The following is a 13,212-nucleotide window of genomic DNA, read 5'->3' as shown; positions in this document are numbered from 1 at the left end:
AAAGAAAAAAAAAGTATTAAGTGGTATTATGGAGAATAGAGGCCAGTCTCTGTAATTGTTTTCACTTTGTATTTTATATCCTTCGTTTTCTTGCTGTATTGATTCCATATTTAATTGCATATTTGATTTCTACCATTACACAGATCTTCCTAAGCAATTCTACCACAATTTCAAATATAACACTGTCTCTAGAAGGAATAATTGTTTGACCTAGAATTCGTGTGTCTGCCCAACTCATAAATATTGAAAAACATTTATTTTATTCTATTGAGTATTTTATTTAAAAATGTGCAACTGGATCATTTCCAGTGTTCAAAAAGTGATTTTGTGATTGCTGGATATATATCCATGCTTTGCCTTCTTGTTTTTATTTACTAGAGACTTACTGAATTAAAAAAATGGTAGATTCCAGTAGCATACCCTTATTTCCAAAAATTTCCATGTGCTGCCAATTATAACCACTGTAATAGTGAAAAGGGTCTCTTTGAAATTAAAAAACAGTAAAAAGTAGTATGTGAGAGAGTGCCTCCTTAATATGCCACAGTTTTGACCATTAGTGAGTTCAGGCATGGGAGTCACTGTCAACTAAATAATTGATACAGTTTATTTGTCTTCCTTGTGTATTTTTAAAAATATTTACATTTAAGGTGTACTATTTTATTATATACGTACAGACACACCCACATAGTAACATATTCATCACAATTAAAATAAAACACAATTGGCTCGGCACCTGTAGCACAGTGGTTATGGTGCCAGTCACATACACCGAGGGTGGCGGGTTCGAACTCCGCCTAGATCAGCTAAACAACAACAACAACAACTGCAACAAAAAATAGTCGAGTGTTTTAGCAGGCCCATGTAGTCACAGCTGCTTGGGAGGCTTAGGCAAGAGAATCACTTAAGCCCAAGAGTTCGAGGTTGCTGTGAGCTGTGACACCACTGCACTCTACCAAGGGCAACATAGTGAGACTCTGTCTCAAAATAAAATAAAATAAAACCCAATCATATGCTATTTCCATGCAGTTATCAGGTAAAGAAAAATAATTTCACATAATGTTATGAGCCCTTCTTTGTCTCATTTCTCCATAACTTCATGTTCTGGACAGACAGAAGAGCACAGTCAAGACAACGTCCTCCTCACACCCACAGCTGCTGAGGGCTCCACTGTGGGGATGCACAGGGATTCACTCAGTCTCTGTCTGATTGAGGTCGTGTGGGTTCAGTTTCTCATGGTGTCACAAATAGTAATTCTGCAAGAAATAGCTGTGTACTTAGAAAAGGCATGTTTTTATATTTGTATGCACTTGGAATAATGGGTTGTGTGAGAAAAGACATTTTCTGGATGCAAGGAGAGTAACACAGTTGTCCTTTTCAGTCTCTAGATTGCTCTGATTCCAATAAAAGCAAAATCCACCATCTCCTCTCAATGGAAACATCGGTTTCTGTTAACTCAAACTGGGGAATCACCTTTCTAATTCAGACTGGTGTTGGAATCCTTGGAAATTCTTCACTCCTTTGCTTTTATAACTTCTCTATTATTACTGCAAAGATCCTGAAACCCAGAGACCTGATCCTCAACCAGCTGGTCTTAGCTAACACCTTGGTTCTCTTGTCCAAAGGGGTCCCTCAGACCATGGCAGCTTTTGGACTGAAATCTTTCCTGGATGAAGCTGGATGTAAACTTGTCTTCTATTTACACAGAGTGGCCAGAGGGGTTTCCCTGAGCACCACCTGCCTCCTCAGTGGCTTTCAGGCCATTAAGCTTTGCCCCAGTATCTCGAGGTGGCTGGACCTTCAAATTAGATCCCCAAGGTGCATGGTATTCTGCTGTTTCCTCTGCTGGATCTTGCATTTTATCATAAATATCCCAACTGCAAAGTATGTTACTGGCCCAGTGAATAACAAAAACCTGAGTATGGATACACTGTACAGATACTGTTCCTCACCCTATCCGGAGAGGTTGATCTTCTCAGTACTTACAGTCATTTTGTCATTCATGGATGGAGCGTGTTTGGCCCTCATGGCCTGGACCAGCGGCTCCATGGTCCTCGTCCTGCACAGGCACAAGCAGAGAGTCCAGCACATCCGCAGCAGCAGCCCCTCCCCCAGAACTGCTCATGAAACTAGAGCCACACACACCATCCTCATCCTGGTCAGCATGTTTGTCTCCTTTCATGCTCTAGGTAGTATTTTATCCTACAGGGTGACCCAGTTACAGAGCCCAGGCCACTGGCTGAGGGGCATCTCCTTCCTGGTGTCTTCAGGCTTCCCGACACTCAGCCCCTTTGTGTTCATTGTCAGTGACACCCAAGTCTCACAGTTCTTCTTTGCCTGCTGGACAAGGAAGAGGAATTCTCCAAGTGTGGTCTGTGGGCTTAAGTTTTCTGCAATATATTGTATTATTTATTCAATCACCATCCCCTGTATTCACATGCTCTCACATGCCAGATAAGGTGAAAGGTCTTTGGGATTCAATATTGAATCAAAATGATAACAACCATGGCCTCATAGTGCTTTTAAAGTGTCAAAAACAATGTTAATTGGATGTAACCCCTCCAATTTGTACAAATAATCAACACATGGAAACCCACACAGGTATAAACGTATTCATGGTCTATGTATATATGACTTAATTAAAGGAAAAAAAGTGAAAAAAAAGTGTCAAAAACAAATATGGTGTAAATCATTATCCAAATATATGGTGGTTTCTCCAAAAATTAAACATTGAATTACCATATGATCCAGAAATTTTACTTCTGGGACTATATACCACAGAGATTAAGCAGGTATTCACACACTTGTGTTCATGGCAGTGTTATTCACAATAACCAAAAGGTATGAACAGCCCATATGTCCACTGATGCATGAGTGGACATACAGATGGTGGTACAGACATATGATGGAATACTATTCACCCTTTAAATGGAATAAAATCGTGACTGACACATCCCATGGATGGATGGAACTTCACTTTATCCTAAGTGAAATAAATCAGTCATGAAATGACGAAAACTCTGTGATTCTACTTATATGAGGTATCTATTACAAAATGGCCAAAGTCATAGAAACAGTAAGTAGAATACTGGCTATCAGTTATATTGGTAGAGAGAGAGAAAATTAGAAGCTTCAATTGGGGAAGCTGGTGGTTACACCCCAGTGTGAATATACCTCACACTGCTGAGCTGCACACTTCAAACAGACCCAGCTGCAGCCTCCCAGCTACAGATACTCAGCTGATTTCCTGAACAGTGTTTTAGTCTCCCAGCTGGTCCCAGATGTCTCCTGTGAATCCCCAAGTACCACCAAGCCTCTGTTGCAATGATCTGCTCAGGTGACCCTATTGACCTTCCTAGAGTTCGGTTGCTGAACTTGAGACTGGGCTATGTGTGGGCAGCTGAGAGCTGAGCCCAGTCTTTACTTTGTGCATCAATAAACAGTTTTAAAGCCCCAAAATTTGGCCTCCCTGTGCTGGGTCCAGGAGTGTACAGGTCCCTTGGGCCCCATTTCTGCCATTACATTTGTTCAAAGAAGAGTAGGAGGAGCAATAGCTATAAATGAGGTGTCAATTTTTTCTTTTATCTTTTTTTAAAGGTTTTAACTGACAATCATTGAATATAGTCAAGGTATACAAGATGATGACTTGATGTACATGTATAGTACATTGTGCATTGATTGCGACAATAAAATTCATTAGCACATCTATCCCCACCCACACTCTCAATTAGATCTAAACTTCTTCATCTTAGGACTTAGGCTCAGTGTCAGTGTTTCTGATGGAGCGTGTGTGTCAGGGATGAATGAGGGAGGGGCTGAGGGCAGGTGTGGATGGGAGAAGGCAGAGAGCTGACCCCACCCACCCACAGCTACACACATGTGTGAGCAAGGACTCACACACATGCACAGACACTTACTTCATGTAGTCAACACATACATGCACACACAAACACACATGCACTCATACACCATAAAAGAGCCCCGAAACCCCTGAGGGCTGGGATGTGTCTGTTGTTTCTTCTCCATTTGTGCAGTCAGAGGTACTTTCCTCCCTCAGATTAAAACTAAAAATTACATTAGGGGCTGATGTATCCCATTTACTTAATTTGTGTGGGTGTCTACAAAAATAAAAAAACAACAAGCCTGCCTGCCATGGACAAATCTCTGGAGGGACCCTGCCTGGACAGAACTGCAAATGAAGACACAGACCTCAGCATCTCACTGTAACACACAAATATATACAGTAATTAATTGTGAATTAAAAAATGCAAACATAAAATAAAATAATGAAATAGAATCAAGATAGGCATTTTAAATGTTATTACGTATTATAAAAAAGGATATTTAAAAAATTTCAGCAGAAACTCAGCCAGTTGATTGTCTGGGACAATTTATATCTAGTTCTATTCAAACATTTATACCTGCTGTTTTCATACAAACCCTCCACAGAATGCTCAATCCCCTCCTCCCCCCATTTTTGTTTAAGAAACTAGGAACTGAGACATGAATTAACTTGTCCAAGTTTGGCTAGGTCTCAGGGGTGGGGGCTGCAGGTCTAGATGGGGCTCCTGTCCCCCTGTTCTGAACACAGGATGGGCTGCAGCTCACAGTTCTGTGAGGTTTCTGTCCTGGCCCAAAGATGGTGGATTCTTGGCCATACTGCCTTATATTATTTTGCACTGAGATTTAGGTTTCTATTTGTACTCAAGTTTAGTTTTCCCCAGGGATCTGCTTATTTACTTTATATTATCCATTATTATTCCTTCTGTTCTAACTGAATTTCTCCCTTTTTCACTTAGGGGGTATCTTCATTCATAGTCTCACTCTCTCTCTCTCTTTCTCCCCTTCTCTTTCTTCCTCTCTCTCCCTCACCCTCTCTCTCTCCCTACCTCCCTTCTTTTATCTCTCTTCCCCCACTCCTACCCTGTTTTCCTCTCCCTTTCTTTTTCTCTCCCCCACCCCCTCTTCCTTTGTGTGTGTGTCTTTCTCTCTACCCCGCCCTCCACTCTCACCACCTCTCTCAATGGAATTTATCCAGAAGAGCCTGGTGCTTCCCTATACCAGTCCCACCCTTCTGCCCACCCTACCTGGACAGAAACCAAATAGAGAAGGTTGGAGTTTCCTTTAGGGTCCCAGAGCTACTGCACCGTGGTCCTACCTCCCCACCCTGTGGCCCCAGCCCCTTCTTCCATACCTTCCTCCTGGTATGGAAGGTGCCTGTTTTTAGCTGTTGATCTCTGCAGTGCCCTTCTCAGCATTCCTGCAGGCACAGAGGTCAGTACCTGTGGCCTTCACTTGGGGCAGCCAACAACTGACCTGCATGGCCTCTCAGGGACACGCTGAAAGCTCCAGTTGCTTTTCTTCAGTTCTTAGAGCAGACATAGCTAAGACTGTGTCCCCTACAGGGTCCACCTTACTACAAGATGAGGGTGACTTGCTCATCGAACCCCCCTCCAGAGGGTATATGTTTATAGGACACCTTCTACCTCCTTAACAGATTGGCTTCCAGGGGTCACCAGATACCCAAACAAAAGCTCCAAGTCTGTGGCCTCTGTTAACTGCTCAGGTCACCTCTTAACACCCCACATTCTACAGAGCTGGGGACTGGTGGGAGGTGTTTTGGTCATGGGGCAGATCCTTCATGAATAGTGATTCTAACTTCATTAGTTCCTTAGTTTTCTGGAGAGCTTGTTGTTTAAAAACACCTGGTGCCACCTCCTCCTTCTGTTGGTCCTTCTCTCACCACGTGACATGCCTGCTCCCCTTTTGCCTTCCACACTGACTGGAAGTTTTCTGAATCCCTCACCAGAAGCAGATGCTTGCAAAATGCTTCTTATACAGGTTGCAACCTCAGGTATTTCCTTTGTAGCAATGAAAAACAGAATAACACACCTGTGTGAGCACCAATCCTATTCTCTTTAATGCTATTAAATGGATTATGAGCTATGGTACTTTCTTGGCATGTATGTGCTGAGCAGAACACCAATGAATCCTGGGCAGGATCCTCTGAAGGTCTCCAGGTTCTTTCTGAACAGTTCTCCTCAGTTCTCTGTCCTGGGAACTCTTGCCATCTTGGTCTCCCTAGACCAGGCGTCCTCAAACTATAGCCTGTGGGCCACATGCAGCCCACCTAGGACATTTATCAAGCCCGCCAGGTGTTTTTGCCACCGCTGCCTGTCCTGCTTAGCAGCAGACTTGTCCTGGGGCCCGCAGTCCGGCCCTCCAATGGTCTGAGGGACAGTGAACTGGCACCCTGTTTAAAAAGTTTGAGGACCCCTGCTCTGCTCCGTTCCATCTCATCAACTCGGGAAATTTACCTCAGTTCCCATTCATGGATTACAGCCTAGGAATTCTCTCAAGTCAACAAACTGGGATAATTATAAGACTTATCTCATTTGTTACCTGTTTCTGAAGTACTTCTGGGTGTGTTATCCACATTGCTATGGCCACAGACGTCAATGGACCTAAGATCTAGGCAAGGTCCAGGAGACTGGACCATACCCACGCCAGTAGGTCCATGGCTATGCCAGGAGGTCCAGGCCTATGCCAGTAGGGCCTGGTGATTAGTCAACACCCATGAAACCATGTTCCAGGACTGTCCCTATTGACTCAGGCTCAAGGCCCACCCCAGTGCCAGCCTGGTTCCTGCAGACTCAGGCTTAAGATCATGTTGCATGGGCACAGGCTTCAACCCTGCCCCTGATAACTCAGGCTTTAGGCCCCAGCTCATAGTCTGAATTAACAGGTCCACTATAGCACACCCTTGCCAGCAGGCTGGTCTCTACCACCCGGAAACCAGACTTATCCATCTGCCCACAGAGGCACAAGGCCAGTCTGCCCATAGATACCAGCAGCATACCCAACTACAGACCCTACCCAAAATCTATAGGTGTGCTAACAATCAAAGGGCTATCTAATGAAGCCTGTCGGTAAACACTGGAGTATCACTTCATCAATGATGGAGACACCAGTGCATGACCACAGGCATCACAGATAGTCAGGAAACATGACACTGCTGAAGGGAAAATAAAAATAACACACTAGTAATTAATACTAAAGAAAGAGAGATCTACAAACTGAACACAAAATAATTCAAAGTCATTATCATAAGATGCTCTGTGAGCTACAAGAGAATAAAATTAGACACATAATAGAAAACATACACATTAAAAATTAAAATTCCAGCAAGGAAATTAAACACATAAAAGACAAATAAACAAAAGTTCTGAAGCTAAAGAACAGTGTGACTAAAGTGAAACATCAATAGAGGCCTCCAACAGCAGATTATATCAAGCAGAAGAGAGAATCAATTATCTGGAAGACATAGTGTTTGAAATTACCCAGTTAGAGCGATTAAACAAAATGGAAAATGTAGGAAACTCTTTGATACTTAGTGAACACCATTGAGCAAACCAATATATATATAAATGGGAGTCCCAGAAGGAATAGAGAAAGAGAAAATGGCAAGAAATTCATAGTTAAAAATAACAACAAAGAAATTTCTAAATCCTGAGAGAGCAAAGTGAACATTTAGATTCATGAGGCTCGGCACCTGTGGCACAGTGGTTAAGGTGCCAGCCACATGCACCAAGGGTGGTGGGTTTGAACCCGGCCTGGGCCAGCTGAACAACAATGACAACTGCAACAAAAAATAGCTGGGCATTGTGGCGGGTGCCTGTAGTCCCAGCTACTTGGGAGGCTGAGGCAAGAGAATTGCTTAAGCCCAGGAGTTTGAGGTTGCTGTGAGCTGTGACGCCACAGCACTCTACTGGGGATGACATAGTGAGACTCTATCTCAAAAAAACAAAAAAATTAAAAAATTAAAAAAAAGTAAATTCATGAAGTAAAAGTAGCTTCAAAGAGATAAAATATAAAGGATCTTCACACAGACATGCTATCACCAAATTCTCAAAATTCAAAGAAAAATTGAGAACTCTGAGAGCAGTGAGAGAAAATCAGCTCACCCTGCAGGGAACTCCAGTAACACTACTATCAGATTTCTCAGCAGAAAATTTGCAGGCTAGGAGAAAGGTGGGTAATTGATTCAAAGGGCTAATGGAAAAGAAAAAAAAAAAACAACCTTGCCTACCAAGGATATAATACCCAGTAAGGGTATCCTTCAGAAATAAAGGAGAGATAAATACCTTTGCATACTGGCAAAAACTGTGAAAATGCTAGGGGGCCTCCCTGTGCTCATTTATGGCACAGAAAGAACATTGACTCCCTCCCTGACTAGGGAAGGTTGGTCTGGTAGCCACCATCTCTGACATCTTCCCATCATTTCTTCCTTCTGTCTATTCATGAAGTCTGCCCCTCCCTTTCTGTCTGCTGGTCACCTGGGGGGCTTTCTGCTTTTCCTGGGCTCTAAAAGCTTCCCTTGTACCTCTAATGGCCTCTACATGTTTGTGGATCTTCATTCTTTTTGCATTTTCTATTAAGGCCTACTGCTTCCAGGCAGTTAAAAGCATCTATTAGGTCTGAGATCACCAGTGGCCTTGTCTGACATTAAGGTTATAGGAGGAAGGGAGCTGAGGATCCCACTCTGCCTTGGGGGTCCTGAGGCCAGATGGTCTCCCAAGAGGTCATCCTGAGAGGAGGAGCAGAAAAGGAAATCAGGAAATAGAGGGAGGGACCTGAGGCTCCTTTGAGGTCAATGGAGAAGCCATCCAGGCTGTAAATACCCAACTGGTCCCAGACAACACTGGGGTCATGGGAAAGACACTGCTCCAATGTTGTTTGGGGCCAGCAGCAGGCTGTGGTCTGGTACCAAGGGAGGAGGGGCCTGCAGCATCACATTGTCCTCCTGTGATGGGAGTCTCAGGTTTTCCCAGGGCACAGACCTGACCTGTGGTTTCCCCAGATCTAGACCTCAAGCTCCAGAGAGGTTCAGCCCTGTCTTGATAGAAAGTGAATGACACTGTTTGACCTTGGATTTCTTGTTAGTTAAGGCCCATGTGATTTGGGATTCTTGGCCTGAACCCCCTCCCCCAACATCTGCTCAGATTCCATGTTCTCCTTGACCACTTGACTTAGGTTGCCCTGAACTCTCTTCTAGCTGGACCTAAGTTTGGAGCTTCTGTGTTCTCTTCTGCACTGTCTGATTTTAGTGAGAACTCTGATAAATCAAGAGAGCACCAGATCTCTGATCACCTCCTGTGTCTGCTTGTCCCCATCCTGCACCTTCCTGGGTGATGTCTGGTCACCCTCAGGTGCCAATGTTAAGAACCCTGTTGCTGCTAGGATGGCTTACCCAGAATGTCCCTTACCCTCAGTGTTTCTTTGTAATAATTTTCCACATACTGATCCCTCCCATCCTCCTCCGTGGCCCTGCTATATTAATTCAGAACATTTTCTTTCTTCACTGCAAAATCCCATTCCTGTGTTCCCTGTAAGTATAGTACTGACTCTGAATAAAGTCTTCTGTATTGTGCTTTAACAAGTGTCAGTGAAAGGTGGACATGGTGGCTCACACATGTAATCCTAGCACTTTGGGAGGCCAAGACAGGAGGATCCCTTGACACAGGCGTTTGAGACCAGCCTGAGCAAGAATAAGACCCTGTCTCTACTAAGAATAGAAAAACTAACTGAGGCTTGATGCTTGTAAGTCAGTGGTTAGGGCACTGGCCATATGCACTGGTCCTGGTGGGTTTAAACCTGGCCAGGGCCTGCTAAACAACAATGACAACAATAACAAAAAAAATAGCTGAGCATTGTGGTGGATGCCTATAGTCCTAGCTACTGGGAGGCTGAGGCAAGAGAATCACTTAAGCCCAAGAGTTTGAGGTTGCTGTGAGCTGTGACACCATAGCACTCTACTGAGGGCAACATAGTGAGACTCTGTCCCCCCCAAAAAAAGATAGATAGAAAGAAAAACTAGCTGAGTGTTGTGGCAGATGCCTGCAGTCCCAGCTACTCAGGAGGCTGAGGCAGGAGGATAACTTGATCCTAAGAGTTTGAGGTTGCTGTGAGCTATGATGATGCCCTGGCACTCTAGTCAGGGTGGCAGAGTGAGTCTCAGTCTAAATAAATGACTAACTAAACAAACAAACAATTATCATTGGATAATTTTTTTTACATATATAATAACATTTTTAAAAATATGCTAGCCTTTTTTTACCTTAGTGATTGTCTTATTATTTATTTATTCATTTACTCATTCATTCTAGCCATCTAGCCTGGAGTGCAGTGGCAGGATGGCAGCTTACTGCAATGTCCGATTCCCTGGCTCAAGTGATCCAGTGATCCTCACACCTTAGCCTGATGAGTAGCTGGGACTACAGGTGCACCTGTCCATCACGACTTGGCTAACATAAAATATTTTCTAAACATGGGGGTTCTGACTATACTGCCCAGACTGGTCTCAAACTCCATTCCTCAGGTGATGGATCTGCTGGGGTCCTGCCCCAGGGACAGGGTCTATTAAGACCTGTGGATCTGGCAGGAACTGAATGAAGAAATATAAAGTTAGAAACAATGAGAAAGAAAGACACAAGACACATAGAATAGCATTTTCAAAGGTGGGAACTCAGGGGACCACCTACCACTTGTGGGGTTCTGACAGTGGCCCTAAGTGTCAGTTCCACTCAGCTTTTATTGAAATGAGGACTATTTGCTCATTAGCCCAGAGGGTAAGCTGAGGAAGGGAACAAAGACCCCAGCAGTTTCTCTGAGTGCACATGCCAGCTCCTATTATTTCTATAATCATTAACTATAAGGGTCTGAGCAATCTTGAGAAATCTGGAACCTGAACCTTATGTGGGAGCAGCTTCCTGCTGAGGTCACACATACAGATTCCTAGGGAGGTGATAAACTATGCTAGTTCCCTGTGGAGTACAATGCCACTGGTGTCAATCTCCTCTGAAGAATACGTGGGAGAGAGGAATTTTCCTCTCATCACCACCCCAGAGGATCTTCCTCTGTGATAAGGGATATAAGCCCATATTTCAGTTGTTCACTTGATCTCTGCCCCAGCCAAATATAAATCTCCACAATGGCTATTTGCTTTGAGTGTTTACTGGGCAGGAAATTGCTTGCCAGTTTATCTTTCCAGGCCTTGCTACAGCATCTTCTGTGGCCATTATTTCTTCAGAGTGTTCACAGACCCAGCAGGGGTGTCAATAAGCTGTATTCCCAATAGGCCTGAGCTCTAGGAAAAGCAGGAAACTTGCTCAGATAAGAAATTTAGCAGCGGAATTGTAGAGGAATCATAGGATCAAATGGCAGGTCTATTTTTAGTTCTTTAAGTTTGTGAATCTTTCTGAATGTAGAATATAAATGTCTTAACATAATAACTAAGAAAATGCCATGAAGGCTATGTTAACCAGTTTGATGAAAATATTTCAAATTGTATATAAAACCAGCACACTGTACCCCATAACTGCATTAATGTACACAGATGATTTAATTAAAAAAAAAGAAATTTAGCAGCAGCTGGTTTAAAGGTAAACTAGCTGACTTTCCTTTGTTCTGCCTCACTCAGTTTTGGGTGGTACTTTCTCATGGGGAGAGCCAGACGGCTTGGCCCTGGGTGCAAGATCGCTCCTGGAATTGTAAGAAAGCAAGAAACAACTACTGCTTGGGGTGGCAGTAGCAAAATGTCTTTATTCATGACCACCTGTTATAGTAAACTAATCAGGTACGCCACATTGATCAATAATCTTAACATTCTCTATTCTTATCTTAAACTATAGAAAAGACAGAAAGTCTGGGAAAGTAAGATAACCATCTTAAGACTAGCCTCAAGCTATTCCTTTAAAGACCTAAAGTAATACTAGCCTAGGGTGACCAGATTTTAACATCTGTAAGGCGGGACAACATGGGGGGGGCTGCGGAGGACAGGGCAGGCAAGGGGGCAGGCAGGGCCTGACAACAAGGCAAACTTTGATAAGCAGTTCTCGATAATCACTTCTCAGCAATTATTTATTACAGTTTAACATTATAAAATTAACAAAAATAATATAAGACTCATATTCTGGTGAACTAGCCATATGGCGGCAGAAAACCGTATATTCCCTTCTTGTTCTCCAGCCCGTTTGTGCATTCTTTCCAAAAATCGGGACTTTTTTAAAACGCCGGGGGACCGGGACAAATTGTTGAAAAGTGGGACTGTCCCGCCAAAATCGAGACGTCTGGTTACCCTAGACTAGCCTCAAGCTATTCCTCTAAAGACCTAAAACAACCCTGCATTATCTGGCTTCCATTGTCAAAGTTAAAGGTCAGGACAAACAGGGGAGTAAAACTTTTTTTCTTCCATGTATTCAATTAAGTTTCTGAGGAACAGGCTCAATGACTCAATTTTCTTGTGGTTTTGGAAGCCACTAGCTTTTGTGATGGAGTTTTTCATTCCATTAACCTTTGAGCCATGTTTCCTGCACAAATGGGCCACATCATCTGGCAGGCTGACTGACTGCATGGTCAGAGACCCATGCAGGGAGTTGTTACCACCTTGCCTGCAAGCTCTGCCGTGCTCTCCCAGGCAGCAAGGCCTACTAAAAAACACACAATATTTATGAGTCTTTTCGCTCAGTTTCTGGAATTAAAAGAGCACATTTCATTTAGTTAGTTTTATGTGGGCATTCCTCCCACAACTCAGCTTGATTTTTTATTTCCCTCCTTTTCTGGGGGTGTTTTCTCCTGCCAAGAATGGGGTCTTTGGTCCCCATTCTGCCTGCAGGATCCTCCCACCTCAGCCTCCCAAAGTGCTGTGATTACAAGCATGAGCCATCCTGCCTGGTTCATATATTCCTTTTTTAATCAACAGATAATAATTGTATGAACTTATGGGGTTGAGAGGGATGTTTCATTATGAGTGTACATTTATGGGTTGGGGTCTGGGCAGACCAGCACAGGGTGGTGTTGTTTTAAAGATACACACACAGGCTAAGATGAATGAGATGCTCCCTCCCCCTAGCGGTTTGCAGGATAATTTTTGTGATAACCTGGGGGTGTGTGTGAGAGTGTTGATGCTATAAAATCTGAGGACAGAAGAGATCTAAGCCCACAGCAAACTCGAGGGCTTCCCTGTCCTGTGTGAGTTCGTGCATGCATGTAGGGCTGTGTGTGTGTGTGTGTGTGTGTGCACATTGAATACAAGTGTGTGGGTGTTTGTGCACATGTGAGTGTGTCTGTGTCTCTGTGTGTGTCCGTGTTGTGTGCACATGTGTGTAGCTGTGGGCTGGTGGGGTCGGTATCAGCTCTCTCCCAGGCATGCCTCCC

Source organism: Otolemur garnettii, unplaced genomic scaffold, assembly GCF_000181295.1.
Source record: "Otolemur garnettii isolate 467f Iridium unplaced genomic scaffold, OtoGar3 scaffold00212, whole genome shotgun sequence".
Classification (NCBI taxonomy): domain Eukaryota; kingdom Metazoa; phylum Chordata; class Mammalia; order Primates; family Galagidae; genus Otolemur; species Otolemur garnettii.
The sequence above is the reverse complement of the archived record's forward strand: the minus strand, read 5'-3'. Positions refer to the sequence as shown.